Here is a 24411-nt window from a genome sequence, read left to right on the forward strand (position 1 = left end):
TAAAATATAAACTACACAGAATCATTCGGTGAAACTTCTTTCTGATCTGTGCATTCAGCTAACAGAGTTAAACCATACTTTTGATTGAGCAGATCTGAACACACATTCTGTTGAAAATGCAACTGGACATTTGGAGCGCTAAGAGCGTAGTAGTGGAAAAAGGAATATATTCAAATATAAACTACACAGAAGCATTCTGTGAAACTTCTTTCTGATCTGAGCATTCAGCTAACAGAGTTAAACCATACTTTTGATTGAGCAGTTTTGAAACACTCTGTCTGTAGAAAATGCAACTGGACATTCGTAGCGCTAAGTGGGTAATAGTGGAAAAAAGAATATGTTCAAATATAAACTACACAGAAGCATTGTATGAAACTTCTTTCTGTTCTGTGCATTCAACTAACAGAGTTGAACCTTACATTTGATTGAGCCTTTCTGAAACACTCTTTCTGTAGAAACTGCAATTGGACATTCTGAGCGCTAAGAGGCCTATATTGGGAAAAATAATATCTTCAAATAGAAACTACACAGAAGCATTGTGTGAAACTTATTTCTGATATGTTCATTAAGCTAAAAGAGTTAAACCATACTTTTGATTGCGCAGTTCTGAACACTCTTTCTGTAGAAAATGCAAGTGGACATTCGGAGCGCTAAGAGGGTAATAGTGGAAAAAGGAAAATATTCAAATATAAACTACACAGTAGCATTCTGTGAAAATTCTTTCTGTTCTGTGCATTCAACTAACAGAGTTGAACCTTACTTTTGATTGAGCCGTTCTGAAACACTCTTTCTGTAGAAACTGCAATTGGACATGCTAAGCGCTAAGAGGCCTACATTGGGAAAAAGAATATCTTCAAATAAAAACTACACAGATGCATTCTGTGAAACTTATTTCTGATCTGTAAATTCAGTTAACAGAGATAAAACATATTTTTGATTGAGCAGTTATGAAACACTCTTTTTGTAGAAAATGCAAGTGGAGATTCGGAGCGCTAAGAGGGTAATAGTGGAAAAAGGAATGTCTTCAAATATAAACTACACAGAATCATTCGGTGAAACTTCTTTCTGATCTGTGCATTCAGCTAACAGAGTTAAACCTTACTTTTGATTGAGCAGATCTGAACACTCTTTCTGTTGAAAATGCAACTGGACATTTGGAGCGCTAAGAGCGTAGTAGTGGAAAAAGGAATATATTCAAATATAAACTACACAGAAGCATTCTGTGAAACTACTTTCTGATCTGAGCATTCAGCTAACAGAGTTAAACCATACTTTTGATTGAACAGTTTTGAAACACTCTGTCTGTAGAAAATGCAACTGGACATTCGTAGCGCTAAGTGGGTAATAGTGGAAAAAAGAATATGTTCAAATATAAACTACACAGAATCATTGTATGAAACTTCTTTCTGTTCTGTGCATTCAACTAACAGAGTTGAACCTTACATTTGATTGAGCCTTTCTGAAACACTCTTTCTGTAGAAACTGCAATTGGACATTCTGAGCGCTAAGAGGCCTATATTGGGAAAAATAATATCTTCAAATAAAAACTACACAGAAGCATTGTGTGAAACTTATTTCTGATATGTTCATTAAGCTAAAAGAGTTAAACCATACTTTTGATTGCGCAGTTCTGAACACTCTTTCTGTAGAAAATGCAAGTGGACATTCGGAGCGCTAAGAGGGTAATAGTGGAAAAAGGAATATATTCAAATATAAACTACACAGTAGCATTCTGTGAAAATTCTTTCTGTTCTGTGCATTCAACTAACAGAGTTGAACCTTACTTTTGATTGAGCCGTTCTGAAACACTCTTTCTGTAGAAACTGCACTTGGACATGCTAAGCGCTAAGAGGCCTACATTGGGAAAAAGAATATCTTCAAATAAAAACTACACAGATGCATTCTGTGAAACTTATTTCTGATCTGTAAATTCAGTTAACAGAGATAAAACATATTTTTGATTGAGCAGTTATGAAACACTCTTTTTGTAGAAAATGCAAGTGGAGATTCGGAGCGCTAAGAGGGTAATAGTGGAAAAAGGAATGTCTTCAAATATAAACTACACAGAATCATTCGGTGAAACTTCTTTCTGATCTGTGCATTCAGCTAACAGAGTTAAACCATACTTTTGATTGAGCAGATCTGAACACTCTTTCTGTTGAAAATGCAACTGGACATTTGGAGCGCTAAGAGCGTAATAGTGGAAAAAGGAATATATTCAAATATAAACTACACAGAAGCATTCTGTGAAACTTCTTTCTGATCTGAGCATTCAGCTAACAGAGTTAAACCATACTTTTGATTGAGCAGTTTTGAAACACTCTGTCTGTAGAAAATGCAACTGGACATTCGTAGCGCTAAGTGGGTAATAGTGAAAAAGAGAATATGTTCAAATATAAACTACACAGGAGCATTGTATGAAACTTCTTTCTGTTCTGTGCATTCAACTAACAGAGTTGAACCTTACTTTTGATTGAGCCGTTCTGAAACACTCTTTCTGTAGAAACTGCAATTGGACATGCTAAGCGCTAAGAGGCCTACATTGGGAAAAAGAATATCTTCAAATAAAAACTACACAGATGCATTCTGTGAAACTTATTTCTGATCTGTAAATTCAGTTAACAGAGATAAAACATATTTTTGATTGAGCAGTTATGAAACACTCTTTTTGTAGAAAATGCAAGTGGAGATTCGGAGCGCTAAGAGGGTAATAGTGGAAAAAGGAATGTCTTAAAATATAAACTACACAGAATCATTCGGTGAAACTTCTTTCTGATCTGTGCATTCAGCTAACAGAGTTAAACCATACTTTTGATTGAGCAGATCTGAACACACATTCTGTTGAAAATGCAACTGGACATTTGGAGCGCTAAGAGCGTAGTAGTGGAAAAAGGAATATATTCAAATATAAACTACACAGAAGCATTCTGTGAAACTTCTTTCTGATCTGAGCATTCAGCTAACAGAGTTAAACCATACTTTTGATTGAGCAGTTTTGAAACACTCTGTCTGTAGAAAATGCAACTGGACATTCGTAGCGCTAAGTGGGTAATAGTGGAAAAAAGAATATGTTCAAATATAAACTACACAGAAGCATTGTATGAAACTTCTTTCTGTTCTGTGCATTCAACTAACAGAGTTGAACCTTACATTTGATTGAGCCTTTCTGAAACACTCTTTCTGTAGAAACTGCAATTGGACATTCTGAGCGCTAAGAGGCCTATATTGGGAAAAATAATATCTTCAAATAGAAACTACACAGAAGCATTGTGTGAAACTTATTTCTGATATGTTCATTAAGCTAAAAGAGTTAAACCATACTTTTGATTGCGCAGTTCTGAACACTCTTTCTGTAGAAAATGCAAGTGGACATTCGGAGCGCTAAGAGGGTAATAGTGGAAAAAGGAAAATATTCAAATATAAACTACACAGTAGCATTCTGTGAAAATTCTTTCTGTTCTGTGCATTCAACTAACAGAGTTGAACCTTACTTTTGATTGAGCCGTTCTGAAACACTCTTTCTGTAGAAACTGCAATTGGACATGCTAAGCGCTAAGAGGCCTACATTGGGAAAAAGAATATCTTCAAATAAAAACTACACAGATGCATTCTGTGAAACTTATTTCTGATCTGTAAATTCAGTTAACAGAGATAAAACATATTTTTGATTGAGCAGTTATGAAACACTCTTTTTGTAGAAAATGCAAGTGGAGATTCGGAGCGCTAAGAGGGTAATAGTGGAAAAAGGAATGTCTTCAAATATAAACTACACAGAATCATTCGGTGAAACTTCTTTCTGATCTGTGCATTCAGCTAACAGAGTTAAACCTTACTTTTGATTGAGCAGATCTGAACACTCTTTCTGTTGAAAATGCAACTGGACATTTGGAGCGCTAAGAGCGTAGTAGTGGAAAAAGGAATATATTCAAATATAAACTACACAGAAGCATTCTGTGAAACTTCTTTCTGATCTGAGCATTCAGCTAACAGAGTTAAACCATACTTTTGATTGAACAGTTTTGAAACACTCTGTCTGTAGAAAATGCAACTGGACATTCGTAGCGCTAAGTGGGTAATAGTGAAAAAGAGAATATGTTCAAATATAAACTACACAGGAGCATTGTATGAAACTTCTTTCTGTTCTGTGCATTCAACTAACAGAGTTGAACCTTACTTTTGATTGAGCCGTTCTGAAACACTCTTTCTGTAGAAACTGCAATTGGACATGCTAAGCGCTAAGAGGCCTACATTGGGAAAAAGAATATCTTCAAATAAAAACTACACAGATGCATTCTGTGAAACTTATTTCTGATCTGTAAATTCAGTTAACAGAGATAAAACATATTTTTGATTGAGCAGTTATGAAACACTCTTTTTGTAGAAAATGCAAGTGGAGATTCGGAGCGCTAAGAGGGTAATAGTGGAAAAAGGAATGTCTTAAAATATAAACTACACAGAATCATTCGGTGAAACTTCTTTCTGATCTGTGCATTCAGCTAACAGAGTTAAACCATACTTTTGATTGAGCAGATCTGAACACACATTCTGTTGAAAATGCAACTGGACATTTGGAGCGCTAAGAGCGTAGTAGTGGAAAAAGGAATATATTCAAATATAAACTACACAGAAGCATTCTGTGAAACTTCTTTCTGATCTGAGCATTCAGCTAACAGAGTTAAACCATACTTTTGATTGAGCAGTTTTGAAACACTCTGTCTGTAGAAAATGCAACTGGACATTCGTAGCGCTAAGTGGGTAATAGTGGAAAAAAGAATATGTTCAAATATAAACTACACAGAAGCATTGTATGAAACTTCTTTCTGTTCTGTGCATTCAACTAACAGAGTTGAACCTTACATTTGATTGAGCCTTTCTGAAACACTCTTTCTGTAGAAACTGCAATTGGACATTCTGAGCGCTAAGAGGCCTATATTGGGAAAAATAATATCTTCAAATAGAAACTACACAGAAGCATTGTGTGAAACTTATTTCTGATATGTTCATTAAGCTAAAAGAGTTAAACCATACTTTTGATTGCGCAGTTCTGAACACTCTTTCTGTAGAAAATGCAAGTGGACATTCGGAGCGCTAAGAGGGTAATAGTGGAAAAAGGAAAATATTCAAATATAAACTACACAGTAGCATTCTGTGAAAATTCTTTCTGTTCTGTGCATTCAACTAACAGAGTTGAACCTTACTTTTGATTGAGCCGTTCTGAAACACTCTTTCTGTAGAAACTGCAATTGGACATGCTAAGCGCTAAGAGGCCTACATTGGGAAAAAGAATATCTTCAAATAAAAACTACACAGATGCATTCTGTGAAACTTATTTCTGATCTGTAAATTCAGTTAACAGAGATAAAACATATTTTTGATTGAGCAGTTATGAAACACTCTTTTTGTAGAAAATGCAAGTGGAGATTCGGAGCGCTAAGAGGGTAATAGTGGAAAAAGGAATGTCTTCAAATATAAACTACACAGAATCATTCGGTGAAACTTCTTTCTGATCTGTGCATTCAGCTAACAGAGTTAAACCTTACTTTTGATTGAGCAGATCTGAACACTCTTTCTGTTGAAAATGCAACTGGACATTTGGAGCGCTAAGAGCGTAGTAGTGGAAAAAGGAATATATTCAAATATAAACTACACAGAAGCATTCTGTGAAACTTCTTTCTGATCTGAGCATTCAGCTAACAGAGTTAAACCATACTTTTGATTGAACAGTTTTGAAACACTCTGTCTGTAGAAAATGCAACTGGACATTCGTAGCGCTAAGTGGGTAATAGTGGAAAAAAGAATATGTTCAAATATAAACTACACAGAATCATTGTATGAAACTTCTTTCTGTTCTGTGCATTCAACTAACAGAGTTGAACCTTACATTTGATTGAGCCTTTCTGAAACACTCTTTCTGTAGAAACTGCAATTGGACATTCTGAGCGCTAAGAGGCCTATATTGGGAAAAATAATATCTTCAAATAAAAACTACACAGAAGCATTGTGTGAAACTTATTTCTGATATGTTCATTAAGCTAAAAGAGTTAAACCATACTTTTGATTGCGCAGTTCTGAACACTCTTTCTGTAGAAAATGCAAGTGGACATTCGGAGCGCTAAGAGGGTAATAGTGGAAAAAGGAATATATTCAAATATAAACTACACAGTAGCATTCTGTGAAAATTCTTTCTGTTCTGTGCATTCAACTAACAGAGTTGAACCTTACTTTTGATTGAGCCGTTCTGAAACACTCTTTCTGTAGAAACTGCACTTGGACATGCTAAGCGCTAAGAGGCCTACATTGGGAAAAAGAATATCTTCAAATAAAAACTACACAGATGCATTCTGTGAAACTTATTTCTGATCTGTAAATTCAGTTAACAGAGATAAAACATATTTTTGATTGAGCAGTTATGAAACACTCTTTTTGTAGAAAATGCAAGTGGAGATTCGGAGCGCTAAGAGGGTAATAGTGGAAAAAGGAATGTCTTCAAATATAAACTACACAGAATCATTCGGTGAAACTTCTTTCTGATCTGTGCATTCAGCTAACAGAGTTAAACCATACTTTTGATTGAGCAGATCTGAACACTCTTTCTGTTGAAAATGCAACTGGACATTTGGAGCGCTAAGAGCGTAATAGTGGAAAAAGGAATATATTCAAATATAAACTACACAGAAGCATTCTGTGAAACTTCTTTCTGATCTGAGCATTCAGCTAACAGAGTTAAACCATACTTTTGATTGAGCAGTTTTGAAACACTCTGTCTGTAGAAAATGCAACTGGACATTCGTAGCGCTAAGTGGGTAATAGTGAAAAAGAGAATATGTTCAAATATAAACTACACAGGAGCATTGTATGAAACTTCTTTCTGTTCTGTGCATTCAACTAACAGAGTTGAACCTTACTTTTGATTGAGCCGTTCTGAAACACTCTTTCTGTAGAAACTGCAATTGGACATGCTAAGCGCTAAGAGGCCTACATTGGGAAAAAGAATATCTTCAAATAAAAACTACACAGATGCATTCTGTGAAACTTATTTCTGATCTGTAAATTCAGTTAACAGAAATAAAACATATTTTTGATTGAGCAGTTATGAAACACTCTTTTTGTAGAAAATGCAAGTGGAGATTCGGAGCGCTAAGAGGGTAATAGTGGAAAAAGGAATGTCTTAAAATATAAACTACACAGAATCATTCGGTGAAACTTCTTTCTGATCTGTGCATTCAGCTAACAGAGTTAAACCATACTTTTGATTGAGCAGATCTGAACACACATTCTGTTGAAAATGCAACTGGACATTTGGAGCGCTAAGAGCGTAGTAGTGGAAAAAGGAATATATTCAAATATAAACTACACAGAAGCATTCTGTGAAACTTCTTTCTGATCTGAGCATTCAGCTAACAGAGTTAAACCATACTTTTGATTGAGCAGTTTTGAAACACTCTGTCTGTAGAAAATGCAACTGGACATTCGTAGCGCTAAGTGGGTAATAGTGGAAAAAAGAATATGTTCAAATATAAACTACACAGAAGCATTGTATGAAACTTCTTTCTGTTCTGTGCATTCAACTAACAGAGTTGAACCTTACATTTGATTGAGCCTTTCTGAAACACTCTTTCTGTAGAAACTGCAATTGGACATTCTGAGCGCTAAGAGGCCTATATTGGGAAAAATAATATCTTCAAATAGAAACTACACAGAAGCATTGTGTGAAACTTATTTCTGATATGTTCATTAAGCTAAAAGAGTTAAACCATACTTTTGATTGCGCAGTTCTGAACACTCTTTCTGTAGAAAATGCAAGTGGACATTCGGAGCGCTAAGAGGGTAATAGTGGAAAAAGGAAAATATTCAAATATAAACTACACAGTAGCATTCTGTGAAAATTCTTTCTGTTCTGTGCATTCAACTAACAGAGTTGAACCTTACTTTTGATTGAGCCGTTCTGAAACACTCTTTCTGTAGAAACTGCAATTGGACATGCTAAGCGCTAAGAGGCCTACATTGGGAAAAAGAATATCTTCAAATAAAAACTACACAGATGCATTCTGTGAAACTTATTTCTGATCTGTAAATTCAGTTAACAGAGATAAAACATATTTTTGATTGAGCAGTTATGAAACACTCTTTTTGTAGAAAATGCAAGTGGAGATTCGGAGCGCTAAGAGGGTAATAGTGGAAAAAGGAATGTCTTCAAATATAAACTACACAGAATCATTCGGTGAAACTTCTTTCTGATCTGTGCATTCAGCTAACAGAGTTAAACCTTACTTTTGATTGAGCAGATCTGAACACTCTTTCTGTTGAAAATGCAACTGGACATTTGGAGCGCTAAGAGCGTAGTAGTGGAAAAAGTAATATATTCAAATATAAACTACACAGAAGCATTCTGTGAAACTTCTTTCTGATCTGAGCATTCAGCTAACAGAGTTAAACCATACTTTTGATTGAACAGTTTTGAAACACTCTGTCTGTAGAAAATGCAACTGGACATTCGTAGCGCTAAGTGGGTAATAGTGGAAAAAAGAATATGTTCAAATATAAACTACACAGAATCATTGTATGAAACTTCTTTCTGTTCTGTGCATTCAACTAACAGAGTTGAACCTTACATTTGATTGAGCCTTTCTGAAACACTCTTTCTGTAGAAACTGCAATTGGACATTCTGAGCGCTAAGAGGCCTATATTGGGAAAAATAATATCTTCAAATAAAAACTACACAGAAGCATTGTGTGAAACTTATTTCTGATATGTTCATTAAGCTAAAAGAGTTAAACCATACTTTTGATTGCGCAGTTCTGAACACTCTTTCTGTAGAAAATGCAAGTGGACATTCGGAGCGCTAAGAGGGTAATAGTGGAAAAAGGAATATATTCAAATATAAACTACACAGTAGCATTCTGTGAAAATTCTTTCTGTTCTGTGCATTCAACTAACAGAGTTGAACCTTACTTTTGATTGAGCCGTTCTGAAACACTCTTTCTGTAGAAACTGCACTTGGACATGCTAAGCGCTAAGAGGCCTACATTGGGAAAAAGAATATCTTCAAATAAAAACTACACAGATGCATTCTGTGAAACTTATTTCTGATCTGTAAATTCAGTTAACAGAGATAAAACATATTTTTGATTGAGCAGTTATGAAACACTCTTTTTGTAGAAAATGCAAGTGGAGATTCGGAGCGCTAAGAGGGTAATAGTGGAAAAAGGAATGTCTTCAAATATAAACTACACAGAATCATTCGGTGAAACTTCTTTCTGATCTGTGCATTCAGCTAACAGAGTTAAACCATACTTTTGATTGAGCAGATCTGAACACTCTTTCTGTTGAAAATGCAACTGGACATTTGGAGCGCTAAGAGCGTAATAGTGGAAAAAGGAATATATTCAAATATAAACTACACAGAAGCATTCTGTGAAACTTCTTTCTGATCTGAGCATTCAGCTAACAGAGTTAAACCATACTTTTGATTGAGCAGTTTTGAAACACTCTGTCTGTAGAAAATGCAACTGGACATTCGTAGCGCTAAGTGGGTAATAGTGAAAAAGAGAATATGTTCAAATATAAACTACACAGGAGCATTGTATGAAACTTCTTTCTGTTCTGTGCATTCAACTAACAGAGTTGAACCTTACTTTTGATTGAGCCGTTCTGAAACACTCTTTCTGTAGAAACTGCAATTGGACATGCTAAGCGCTAAGAGGCCTACATTGGGAAAAAGAATATCTTCAAATAAAAACTACACAGATGCATTCTGTGAAACTTATTTCTGATCTGTAAATTCAGTTAACAGAGATAAAACATATTTTTGATTGAGCAGTTATGAAACACTCTTTTTGTAGAAAATGCAAGTGGAGATTCGGAGCGCTAAGAGGGTAATAGTGGAAAAAGGAATGTCTTAAAATATAAACTACACAGAATCATTCGGTGAAACTTCTTTCTGATCTGTGCATTCAGCTAACAGAGTTAAACCATACTTTTGATTGAGCAGATCTGAACACACATTCTGTTGAAAATGCAACTGGACATTTGGAGCGCTAAGAGCGTAGTAGTGGAAAAAGGAATATATTCAAATATAAACTACACAGAAGCATTCTGTGAAACTTCTTTCTGATCTGAGCATTCAGCTAACAGAGTTAAACCATACTTTTGATTGAGCAGTTTTGAAACACTCTGTCTGTAGAAAATGCAACTGGACATTCGTAGCGCTAAGTGGGTAATAGTGGAAAAAAGAATATGTTCAAATATAAACTACACAGAAGCATTGTATGAAACTTCTTTCTGTTCTGTGCATTCAACTAACAGAGTTGAACCTTACATTTGATTGAGCCTTTCTGAAACACTCTTTCTGTAGAAACTGCAATTGGACATTCTGAGCGCTAAGAGGCCTATATTGGGAAAAATAATATCTTCAAATAGAAACTACACAGAAGCATTGTGTGAAACTTATTTCTGATATGTTCATTAAGCTAAAAGAGTTAAACCATACTTTTGATTGCGCAGTTCTGAACACTCTTTCTGTAGAAAATGCAAGTGGACATTCGGAGCGCTAAGAGGGTAATAGTGGAAAAAGGAAAATATTCAAATATAAACTACACAGTAGCATTCTGTGAAAATTCTTTCTGTTCTGTGCATTCAACTAACAGAGTTGAACCTTACTTTTGATTGAGCCGTTCTGAAACACTCTTTCTGTAGAAACTGCAATTGGACATGCTAAGCGCTAAGAGGCCTACATTGGGAAAAAGAATATCTTCAAATAAAAACTACACAGATGCATTCTGTGAAACTTATTTCTGATCTGTAAATTCAGTTAACAGAGATAAAACATATTTTTGATTGAGCAGTTATGAAACACTCTTTTTGTAGAAAATGCAAGTGGAGATTCGGAGCGCTAAGAGGGTAATAGTGGAAAAAGGAATGTCTTCAAATATAAACTACACAGAATCATTCGGTGAAACTTCTTTCTGATCTGTGCATTCAGCTAACAGAGTTAAACCTTACTTTTGATTGAGCAGATCTGAACACTCTTTCTGTTGAAAATGCAACTGGACATTTGGAGCGCTAAGAGCGTAGTAGTGGAAAAAGGAATATATTCAAATATAAACTACACAGAAGCATTCTGTGAAACTTCTTTCTGATCTGAGCATTCAGCTAACAGAGTTAAACCATACTTTTGATTGAACAGTTTTGAAACACTCTGTCTGTAGAAAATGCAACTGGACATTCGTAGCGCTAAGTGGGTAATAGTGGAAAAAAGAATATGTTCAAATATAAACTACACAGAATCATTGTATGAAACTTCTTTCTGTTCTGTGCATTCAACTAACAGAGTTGAACCTTACATTTGATTGAGCCTTTCTGAAACACTCTTTCTGTAGAAACTGCAATTGGACATTCTGAGCGCTAAGAGGCCTATATTGGGAAAAATAATATCTTCAAATAAAAACTACACAGAAGCATTGTGTGAAACTTATTTCTGATATGTTCATTAAGCTAAAAGAGTTAAACCATACTTTTGATTGCGCAGTTCTGAACACTCTTTCTGTAGAAAATGCAAGTGGACATTCGGAGCGCTAAGAGGGTAATAGTGGAAAAAGGAATATATTCAAATATAAACTACACAGTAGCATTCTGTGAAAATTCTTTCTGTTCTGAGCATTCAACTAACAGAGTTGAACCTTACTTTTGATTGAGCCGTTCTGAAACACTCTTTCTGTAGAAACTGCACTTGGACATGCTAAGCGCTAAGAGGCCTACATTGGGAAAAAGAATATCTTCAAATAAAAACTACACAGATGCATTCTGTGAAACTTATTTCTGATCTGTAAATTCAGTTAACAGAGATAAAACATATTTTTGATTGAGCAGTTATGAAACACTCTTTTTGTAGAAAATGCAAGTGGAGATTCGGAGCGCTAAGAGGGTAATAGTGGAAAAAGGAATGTCTTCAAATATAAACTACACAGAATCATTCGGTGAAACTTCTTTCTGATCTGTGCATTCAGCTAACAGAGTTAAACCATACTTTTGATTGAGCAGATCTGAACACTCTTTCTGTTGAAAATGCAACTGGACATTTGGAGCGCTAAGAGCGTAATAGTGGAAAAAGGAATATATTCAAATATAAACTACACAGAAGCATTCTGTGAAACTTCTTTCTGATCTGAGCATTCAGCTAACAGAGTTAAACCATACTTTTGATTGAGCAGTTTTGAAACACTCTGTCTGTAGAAAATGCAACTGGACATTCGTAGCGCTAAGTGGGTAATAGTGAAAAAGAGAATATGTTCAAATATAAACTACACAGGAGCATTGTATGAAACTTCTTTCTGTTCTGTGCATTCAACTAACAGAGTTGAACCTTACTTTTGATTGAGCCGTTCTGAAACACTCTTTCTGTAGAAACTGCAATTGGACATGCTAAGCGCTAAGAGGCCTACATTGGGAAAAAGAATATCTTCAAATAAAAACTACACAGATGCATTCTGTGAAACTTATTTCTGATCTGTAAATTCAGTTAACAGAGATAAAACATATTTTTGATTGAGCAGTTATGATACACTCTTTTTGTAGAAAATGCAAGTGGAGATTCGGAGCGCTAAGAGGGTAATAGTGGAAAAAGGAATGTCTTAAAATATAAACTACACAGAATCATTCGGTGAAACTTCTTTCTGATCTGTGCATTCAGCTAACAGAGTTAAACCATACTTTTGATTGAGCAGATCTGAACACACATTCTGTTGAAAATGCAACTGGACATTTGGAGCGCTAAGAGCGTAGTAGTGGAAAAAGGAATATATTCAAATATAAACTACACAGAAGCATTCTGTGAAACTTCTTTCTGATCTGAGCATTCAGCTAACAGAGTTAAACCATACTTTTGATTGAGCAGTTTTGAAACACTCTGTCTGTAGAAAATGCAACTGGACATTCGTAGCGCTAAGTGGGTAATAGTGGAAAAAAGAATATGTTCAAATATAAACTACACAGAAGCATTGTATGAAACTTCTTTCTGTTCTGTGCATTCAACTAACAGAGTTGAACCTTACATTTGATTGAGCCTTTCTGAAACACTCTTTCTGTAGAAACTGCAATTGGACATTCTGAGCGCTAAGAGGCCTATATTGGGAAAAATAATATCTTCAAATAGAAACTACACAGAAGCATTGTGTGAAACTTATTTCTGATATGTTCATTAAGCTAAAAGAGTTAAACCATACTTTTGATTGCGCAGTTCTGAACACTCTTTCTGTAGAAAATGCAAGTGGACATTCGGAGCGCTAAGAGGGTAATAGTGGAAAAAGGAAAATATTCAAATATAAACTACACAGTAGCATTCTGTGAAAATTCTTTCTGTTCTGTGCATTCAACTAACAGAGTTGAACCTTACTTTTGATTGAGCCGTTCTGAAACACTCTTTCTGTAGAAACTGCAATTGGACATGCTAAGCGCTAAGAGGCCTACATTGGGAAAAAGAATATCTTCAAATAAAAACTACACAGATGCATTCTGTGAAACTTATTTCTGATCTGTAAATTCAGTTAACAGAGATAAAACATATTTTTGATTGAGCAGTTATGAAACACTCTTTTTGTAGAAAATGCAAGTGGAGATTCGGAGCGCTAAGAGGGTAATAGTGGAAAAAGGAATGTCTTCAAATATAAACTACACAGAATCATTCGGTGAAACTTCTTTCTGATCTGTGCATTCAGCTAACAGAGTTAAACCTTACTTTTGATTGAGCAGATCTGAACACTCTTTCTGTTGAAAATGCAACTGGACATTTGGAGCGCTAAGAGCGTAGTAGTGGAAAAAGGAATATATTCAAATATAAACTACACAGAAGCATTCTGTGAAACTTCTTTCTGATCTGAGCATTCAGCTAACAGAGTTAAACCATACTTTTGATTGAACAGTTTTGAAACACTCTGTCTGTAGAAAATGCAACTGGACATTCGTAGCGCTAAGTGGGTAATAGTGGAAAAAAGAATATGTTCAAATATAAACTACACAGAATCATTGTATGAAACTTCTTTCTGTTCTGTGCATTCAACTAACAGAGTTGAACCTTACATTTGATTGAGCCTTTCTGAAACACTCTTTCTGTAGAAACTGCAATTGGACATTCTGAGCGGTAAGAGGCCTATATTGGGAAAAATAATATCTTCAAATAAAAACTACACAGAAGCATTGTGTGAAACTTATTTCTGATATGTTCATTAAGCTAAAAGAGTTAAACCATACTTTTGATTGCGCAGTTCTGAACACTCTTTCTGTAGAAAATGCAAGTGGACATTCGGAGCGCTAAGAGGGTAATAGTGGAAAAAGGAATATATTCAAATATAAACTACACAGTAGCATTCTGTGAAAATTCTTTCTGTTCTGTGCATTCAACTAACAGAGTTGAACCTTACTTTTGATTGAGCCGTTCTGAAACACTCTTTCTGTAGAAACTGCACTTGGACATGCTAAGCGCTAAGAGGCCTACATTGGGAAAAAGAATATCTTCAAATAAAAACTACACAGATGCATTCTGTGAAACTTATTTCTGATCTGTAAATTCAGTTAACAGAGATAAAACATATTTTTGATTGAGCAGTTATGAAACACTCTTTTTGTAGAAAATGCAAGTGGAGATTCGGAGCGCTAAGAGGGTAATAGTGGAAAAAGGAATGTCTTCAAATATAAACTACACAGAATCATTCGGTGAAACTTCTTTCTGATCTGTGCATTCAGCTAACAGAGTTAAACCATACTTTTGATTGAGCAGATCTGAACACTCTTTCTGTTGAAAATGCAACTGGACATTTGGAGCGCTAAGAGCGTAATAGTGGAAAAAGGAATATATTCAAATATAAACTACACAGAAGCATTCTGTGAAACTTCTTTCTGATCTGAGCATTCAGCTAACAGAGTTAAACCATACTTTTGATTGAGCAGTTTTGAAACACTCTGTCTGTAGAAAATGCAACTGGACATTCGTAGCGCTAAGTGGGTAATAGTGAAAAAGAGAATATGTTCAAATATAAACTACACAGGAGCATTGTATGAAACTTCTTTCTGTTCTGTGCATTCAACTAACAGAGTTGAACCTTACTTTTGATTGAGCCGTTCTGAAACACTCTTTCTGTAGAAACTGCAATTGGACATGCTAAGCGCTAAGAGGCCTACATTGGGAAAAAGAATATCTTCAAATAAAAACTACACAGATGCATTCTGTGAAACTTATTTCTGATCTGTAAATTCAGTTAACAGAGATAAAACATATTTTTGATTGAGCAGTTATGAAACACTCTTTTTGTAGAAAATGCAAGTGGAGATTCGGAGCGCTAAGAGGGTAATAGTGGAAAAAGGAATGTCTTAAAATATAAACTACACAGAATCATTCGGTGAAACTTCTTTCTGATCTGTGCATTCAGCTAACAGAGTTAAACCATACTTTTGATTGAGCAGATCTGAACACACATTCTGTTGAAAATGCAACTGGACATTTGGAGCGCTAAGAGCGTAGTAGTGGAAAAAGGAATATATTCAAATATAAACTACACAGAAGCATTCTGTGAAACTTCTTTCTGATCTGAGCATTCAGCTAACAGAGTTAAACCATACTTTTGATTGAGCAGTTTTGAAACACTCTGTCTGTAGAAAATGCAACTGGACATTCGTAGCGCTAAGTGGGTAATAGTGGAAAAAAGAATATGTTCAAATATAAACTACACAGAAGCATTGTATGAAACTTCTTTCTGTTCTGTGCATTCAACTAACAGAGTTGAACCTTACATTTGATTGAGCCTTTCTGAAACACTCTTTCTGTAGAAACTGCAATTGGACATTCTGAGCGCTAAGAGGCCTATATTGGGAAAAATAATATCTTCAAATAGAAACTACACAGAAGCATTGTGTGAAACTTATTTCTGATATGTTCATTAAGCTAAAAGAGTTAAACCATACTTTTGATTGCGCAGTTCTGAACACTCTTTCTGTAGAAAATGCAAGTGGACATTCGGAGCGCTAAGAGGGTAATAGTGGAAAAAGGAAAATATTCAAATATAAACTACACAGTAGCATTCTGTGAAAATTCTTTCTGTTCTGTGCATTCAACTAACAGAGTTGAACCTTACTTTTGATTGAGCCGTTCTGAAACACTCTTTCTGTAGAAACTGCAATTGGACATGCTAAGCGCTAAGAGGCCTACATTGGGAAAAAGAATATCTTCAAATAAAAACTACACAGATGCATTCTGTGAAACTTATTTCTGATCTGTAAATTCAGTTAACAGAGATAAAACATATTTTTGATTGAGCAGTTATGAAACACTCTTTTTGTAGAAAATGCAAGTGGAGATTCGGAGCGCTAAGAGGGTAATAGTGGAAAAAGGAATGTCTTCAAATATAAACTACACAGAATCATTCGGTGAAACTTCTTTCTGATCTGTGCATTCAGCTAACAGAGTTAAACCTTACTTTTGATTGAGCAGATCTGAACACTCTTTCTGTTGAAAATGCAACTGGACATTTGGAGCGCTAAGAGCGTAGTAGTGGAAAAAGGAATATATTCAAATATAAACTACACAGAAGCATTCTGTGAAACTTCTTTCTGATCTGAGCATTCAGCTAACAGAGTTAAACCATACTTTTGATTGAACAGTTTTGAAACACTCTGTCTGTAGAAAATGCAACTGGACATTCGTAGCGCTAAGTGGGTAATAGTGGAAAAAAGAATATGTTCAAATATAAACTACACAGAATCATTGTATGAAACTTCTTTCTGTTCTGTGCATTCAACTAACAGAGTTGAACCTTACATTTGATTGAGCCTTTCTGAAACACTCTTTCTGTAGAAACTGCAATTGGACATTCTGAGCGCTAAGAGGCCTATATTGGGAAAAATAATATCTTCAAATAAAAACTACACAGAAGCATTGTGTGAAACTTATTTCTGATATGTTCATTAAGCTAAAAGAGTTAAACCATACTTTTGATTGCGCAGTTCTGAACACTCTTTCTGTAGAAAATGCAAGTGGACATTCGGAGCGCTAAGAGGGTAATAGTGGAAAAAGGAATATATTCAAATATAAACTACACAGTAGCATTCTGTGAAAATTCTTTCTGTTCTGTGCATTCAACTAACAGAGTTGAACCTTACTTTTGATTGAGCCGTTCTGAAACACTCTTTCTGTAGAAACTGCACTTGGACATGCTAAGCGCTAAGAGGCCTACATTGGGAAAAAGAATATCTTCAAATAAAAACTACACAGATGCATTCTGTGAAACTTATTTCTGATCTGTAAATTCAGTTAACAGAGATAAAACATATTTTTGATTGAGCAGTTATGAAACACTCTTTTTGTAGAAAATGCAAGTGGAGATTCGGAGCGCTAAGAGGGTAATAGTGGAAAAAGGAATGTCTTCAAATATAAACTACACAGAATCATTCGGTGAAACTTCTTTCTGATCTGTGCATTCAGCTAACAGTGTTAAACCATACTTTTGATTGAGCAGATCTGAACACTCTTTCTGTTGAAAATGCAACTGGACATTTGGAGCGCTAAGAGCGTAATAGTGGAAAAAGGAATATATTCAAATATAAACTACACAGAAGCATTCTGTGAAACTTCTTTCTGATCTGAGCATTCAGCTAACAGAGTTAAACCATACTTTTGATTGAGCAGTTTTGAAACACTCTGTCTGTAGAAAATGCAACTGGACATTCGTAGCGCTAAGTGGGTAATAGTGAAAAAGAGAATATGTTCAAATATAAACTACACAGGAGCATTGTATGAAACTTCTTTCTCTTCTGTGCATTCAACTAACAGAGTTGAACCTTACTTTTGATTGAGCCGTTCTGAAACACTCTTTCTGTAGAAACTGCAATTGGACATGCTAAGCGCTAAGAGGCCTACATTGGGAAAAAGAATATCTTCAAATAAAAACTACACAGATGCATTCTGTGAAACTTATTTCTGATCTGTAAATTCAGTTAACAGAGATAAAACATATTTTTGATTGAGCAGTTATGAAACACTCTTTTTGTAGAAAATGCAAGTGGAGATTCGGAGCGCTAAGAGGGTAATAGTGGAAAAAGGAATGTCTTAAAATATAAACTACACAGAATCATTCGGTGAAACTTCTTTCTGATCTGTGCATTCAGCTAACAGAGTTAAACCATACTTTTGATTGAGCAGATCTGAACACACATTCTGTTGAAAATGCAACTGGACATTTGGAGCGCTAAGAGCGTAGTAGTGGAAAAAGGAATATATTCAAATATAAACTACACAGAAGCATTCTGTGAAACTTCTTTCTGATCTGAGCATTCAGCTAACAGAGTTAAACCATACTTTTGATTGAGCAGTTTTGAAACACTCTGTCTGTAGAAAATGCAACTGGACATTCGTAGCGCTAAGTGGGTAATAGTGGAAAAAAGAATATGTTCAAATATAAACTACACAGAAGCATTGTATGAAACTTCTTTCTGTTCTGTGCATTCAACTAACAGAGTTGAACCTTACATTTGATTGAGCCTTTCTGAAACACTCTTTCTGTAGAAACTGCAATTGGACATTCTGAGCGCTAAGAGGCCTATATTGGGAAAAATAATATCTTCAAATAGAAACTACACAGAAGCATTGTGTGAAACTTATTTCTGATATGTTCATTAAGCTAAAAGAGTTAAACCATACTTTTGATTGCGCAGTTCTGAACACTCTTTCTGTAGAAAATGCAAGTGGACATTCGGAGCGCTAAGAGGGTAATAGTGGAAAAAGGAAAATATTCAAATATAAACTACACAGTAGCATTCTGTGAAAATTCTTTCTGTTCTGTGCATTCAACTAACAGAGTTGAACCTTACTTTTGATTGAGCCGTTCTGAAACACTCTTTCTGTAGAAACTGCAATTGGACATGCTAAGCGCTAAGAGGCCTACATTGGGAAAAAGAATATCTTCAAATAAAAACTACACAGATGCATTCTGTGAAACTTATTTCTGATCTGTAAATTCAGTTAACAGAGATAAAACATATTTTTGATTGAGCAGTTATGAAACACTCTTTTTGTAGAAAATGCAAGTGGAGATTCGGAGCGCTAAGAGGGTAATAGTGGAAAAAGGAATGTCTTCAAATATAAACTACACAGAATCATTCGGTGAAACTTCTTTCTGATCTGTGCATTCAGCTAACAGAGTTAAACCTTACTTTTGATTGAGCAGATCTGAACACTCTTTCTGTTGAAAATGCAACTGGACATTTGGAGCGCTAAGAGCGTAGTAGTGGAAAAAGGAATATATTCAAATATAAACTACACAGAAGCATTCTGTGAAACTTCTTTCTGATCTGAGCATTCAGCTAACAGAGTTAAACCATACTTTTGATTGAACAGTTTTGAAACACTCTGTCTGTAGAAAATGCAACTGGACATTCGTAGCGCTAAGTGGGTAATAGTGAAAAAGAGAATATGTTCAAATACAAACTACACAGGAGCATTGTATGAAACTTCTTTCTGTTCTGTGCATTCAACTAACAGAGTTGAACCTTACTTTTGATTGAGCCGTTCTGAAACACTCTTTCTGTAGAAACTGCAATTGGACATGCTAAGCGCTAAGAGGCCTACATTGGGAAAAAGAATATCTTCAAATAAAAACTACACAGATGCATTCTGTGAAACTTATTTCTGATCTGTAAATTCAGTTAACAGAGATAAAACATATTTTTGATTGAGCAGTTATGAAACACTCTTTTTGTAGAAAATGCAAGTGGAGATTCGGAGCGCTAAGAGGGTAATAGTGGAAAAAGGAATGTCTTAAAATATAAACTACACAGAATCATTCGGTGAAACTTCTTTCTGATCTGTGCATTCAGCTAACAGAGTTAAACCATACTTTTGATTGAGCAGATCTGAACACACATTCTGTTGAAAATGCAACTGGACATTTGGAGCGCTAAGAGCGTAGTAGTGGAAAAAGGAATATATTCAAATATAAACTACACAGAAACATTCTGTGAAACTTCTTTCTGATCTGAGCATTCAGCTAACAGAGTTAAACCATACTTTTGATTGAGCAGTTTTGAAACACTCTGTCTGTAGAAAATGCAACTGGACATTCGTAGCGCTAAGTGGGTAATAGTGGAAAAAAGAATATGTTCAAATATAAACTACACAGAAGCATTGTATGAAACTTCTTTCTGTTCTGTGCATTCAACTAACAGAGTTGAACCTTACATTTGATTGAGCCTTTCTGAAACACTCTTTCTGTAGAAACTGCAATTGGACATTCTGAGCGCTAAGAGGCCTATATTGGGAAAAATAATATCTTCAAATAGAAACTACACAGAAGCATTGTGTGAAACTTATTTCTGATATGTTCATTAAGCTAAAAGAGTTAAACCATACTTTTGATTGCGCAGTTCTGAACACTCTTTCTGTAGAAAATGCAAGTGGACATTCGGAGCGCTAAGAGGGTAATAGTGGAAAAAGGAAAATATTCAAATATAAACTACACAGTAGCATTCTGTGAAAATTCTTTCTGTTCTGTGCATTCAACTAACAGAGTTGAACCTTACTTTTGATTGAGCCGTTCTGAAACACTCTTTCTGTAGAAACTGCAATTGGACATGCTAAGCGCTAAGAGGCCTACATTGGGAAAAAGAATATCTTCAAATAAAAACTACACAGATGCATTCTGTGAAACTTATTTCTGATCTGTAAATTCAGTTAACAGAGATAAAACATATTTTTGATTGAGCAGTTATGAAACACTCTTTTTGTAGAAAATGCAAGTGGAGATTCGGAGCGCTAAGAGGGTAATAGTGGAAAAAGGAATGTCTTCAAATATAAACTACACAGAATCATTCGGTGAAACTTCTTTCTGATCTGTGCATTCAGCTAACAGAGTTAAACCTTACTTTTGATTGAGCAGATCTGAACACTCTTTCTGTTGAAAATGCAACTGGACATTTGGAGCGCTAAGAGCGTAGTAGTGGAAAAAGGAATATATTCAAATATAAACTACACAGAAGCATTCTGTGAAACTTCTTTCTGATCTGAGCATTCAGCTAACAGAGTTAAACCATACTTTTGATTGAACAGTTTTGAAACACTCTGTCTGTAGAAAATGCAACTGGACATTCGTAGCGCTAAGTGGGTAATAGTGGAAAAAAGAATATGTTCAAATATAAACTACACAGAATCATTGTATGAAACTTCTTTCTGTTCTGTGCATTCAACTAACAGAGTTGAACCTTACATTTGATTGAGCCTTTCTGAAACACTCTTTCTGTAGAAACTGCAATTGGACATTCTGAGCGCTAAGAGGCCTATATTGGGAAAAATAATATCTTCAAATAAAAACTACACAGAAGCATTGTGTGAAACTTATTTCTGATATGTTCATTAAGCTAAAAGAGTTAAACCATACTTTTGATTGCGCAGTTCTGAACACTCTTTCTGTAGAAAATGCAAGTGGACATTCGGAGCGCTAAGAGGGTAATAGTGGAAAAAGGAATATATTCAAATATAAACTACACAGTAGCATTCTGTGAAAATTCTTTCTGTTCTGTGCATTCAACTAACAGAGTTGAACCTTACTTTTGATTGAGCCGTTCTGAAACACTCTTTCTGTAGAAACTGCACTTGGACATGCTAAGCGCTAAGAGGCCTACATTGGGAAAAAGAATATCTTCAAATAAAAACTACACAGATGCATTCTGTGAAACTTATTTCTGATCTGTAAATTCAGTTAACAGAGATAAAACATATTTTTGATTGAGCAGTTATGAAACACTCTTTTTGTAGAAAATGCAAGTGGAGATTCGGAGCGCTAAGAGGGTAATAGTGGAAAAAGGAATGTCTTCAAATATAAACTACACAGAATCATTCGGTGAAACTTCTTTCTGATCTGTGCATTCAGCTAACAGAGTTAAACCATACTTTTGATTGAGCAGATCTGAACACTCTTTCTGTTGAAAATGCAACTGGACATTTGGAGCGCTAAGAGCGTAATAGTGGAAAAAGGAATATATTCAAATATAAACTACACAGAAGCATTCTGTGAAACTTCTTTCTGATCTGAGCATTCAGCTAACAGAGTTAAACCATACTTTTGATTGAGCAGTTTTGAAACACTCTGTCTGTAGAAAATGCAACTGGACATTCGTAGCGCTAAGTGGGTAATAGTGAAAAAGAGAATATGTTCAAATATAAACTACACAGGAGCATTGTATGAAACTTCTTTCTGTTCTGTGCATTCAACTAACAGAGTTGAACCTTACTTTTGATTGAGCCGTTCTGAAACACTCTTTCTGTAGAAACTGCAATTGGACATGCTAAGCGCTAAGAGGCCTACATTGGGAAAAAGAATATCTTCAAATAAAAACTACACAGATGCATTCTGTGAAACTTATTTCTGATCTGTAAATTCAGTTAACAGAAATAAAACATATTTTTGATTGAGCAGTTATGAAACACTCTTTTTGTAGAAAATGCAAGTGGAGATTCGGAGCGCTAAGAGGGTAATAGTGGAAAAAGGAATGTCTTAAAATATAAACTACACAGAATCATTCGGTGAAACTTCTTTCTGATCTGTGCATTCAGCTAACAGAGTTAAACCATACTTTTGATTGAGCAGATCTGAACACACATTCTGTTGAAAATGCAACTGGACATTTGGAGCGCTAAGAGCGTAGTAGTGGAAAAAGGAATATATTCAAATATAAACTACACAGAAGCATTCTGTGAAACTTCTTTCTGATCTGAGCATTCAGCTAACAGAGTTAAACCATACTTTTGATTGAGCAGTTTTGAAACACTCTGTCTGTAGAAAATGCAACTGGACATTCGTAGCGCTAAGTGGGTAATAGTGGAAAAAAGAATATGTTCAAATATAAACTACACAGAAGCATTGTATGAAACTTCTTTCTGTTCTGTGCATTCAACTAACAGAGTTGAACCTTACATTTGATTGAGCCTTTCTGAAACACTCTTTCTGTAGAAACTGCAATTGGACATTCTGAGCGCTAAGAGGCCTATATTGGGAAAAATAATATCTTCAAATAGAAACTACACAGAAGCATTGTGTGAAACTTATTTCTGATATGTTCATTAAGCTAAAAGAGTTAAACCATACTTTTGATTGCGCAGTTCTGAACACTCTTTCTGTAGAAAATGCAAGTGGACATTCGGAGCGCTAAGAGGGTAATAGTGGAAAAAGGAAAATATTCAAATATAAACTACACAGTAGCATTCTGTGAAAATTCTTTCTGTTCTGTGCATTCAACTAACAGAGTTGAACCTTACTTTTGATTGAGCCGTTCTGAAACACTCTTTCTGTAGAAACTGCAATTGGACATGCTAAGCGCTAAGAGGCCTACATTGGGAAAAAGAATATCTTCAAATAAAAACTACACAGATGCATTCTGTGAAACTTATTTCTGATCTGTAAATTCAGTTAACAGAGATAAAACATATTTTTGATTGAGCAGTTATGAAACACTCTTTTTGTAGAAAATGCAAGTGGAGATTCGGAGCGCTAAGAGGGTAATAGTGGAAAAAGGAATGTCTTCAAATATAAACTACACAGAATCATTCGGTGAAACTTCTTTCTGATCTGTGCATTCAGCTAACAGAGTTAAACCTTACTTTTGATTGAGCAGATCTGAACACTCTTTCTGTTGAAAATGCAACTGGACATTTGGAGCGCTAAGAGCGTAGTAGTGGAAAAAGGAATATATTCAAATATAAACTACACAGAAGCATTCTGTGAAACTTCTTTCTGATCTGAGCATTCAGCTAACAGAGTTAAACCATACTTTTGATTGAACAGTTTTGAAACACTCTGTCTGTAGAAAATGCAACTGGACATTCGTAGCGCTAAGTGGGTAATAGTGGAAAAAAGAATATGTTCAAATATAAACTACACAGAATCATTGTATGAAACTTCTTTCTGTTCTGTGCATTCAACTAACAGAGTTGAACCTTACATTTGATTGAGCCTTTCTGAAACACTCTTTCTGTAGAAACTGCAATTGGACATTCTGAGCGCTAAGAGGCCTATATTGGGAAAAATAATATCTTCAAATAAAAACTACACAGAAGCATTGTGTGAAACTTATTTCTGATATGTTCATTAAGCTAAAAGAGTTAAACCATACTTTTGATTGCGCAGTTCTGAACACTCTTTCTGTAGAAAATGCAAGTGGACATTCGGAGCGCTAAGAGGGTAATAGTGGAAAAAGGAATATATTCAAATATAAACTACACAGTAGCATTCTGTGAAAATTCTTTCTGTTCTGTGCATTCAACTAACAGAGTTGAACCTTACTTTTGATTGAGCCGTTCTGAAACACTCTTTCTGTAGAAACTGCACTTGGACATGCTAAGCGCTAAGAGGCCTACATTGGGAAAAAGAATATCTTCA

Source organism: Symphalangus syndactylus, chromosome 24, assembly GCF_028878055.3.
Source record: "Symphalangus syndactylus isolate Jambi chromosome 24, NHGRI_mSymSyn1-v2.1_pri, whole genome shotgun sequence".
NCBI lineage: Eukaryota > Metazoa > Chordata > Mammalia > Primates > Hylobatidae > Symphalangus > Symphalangus syndactylus.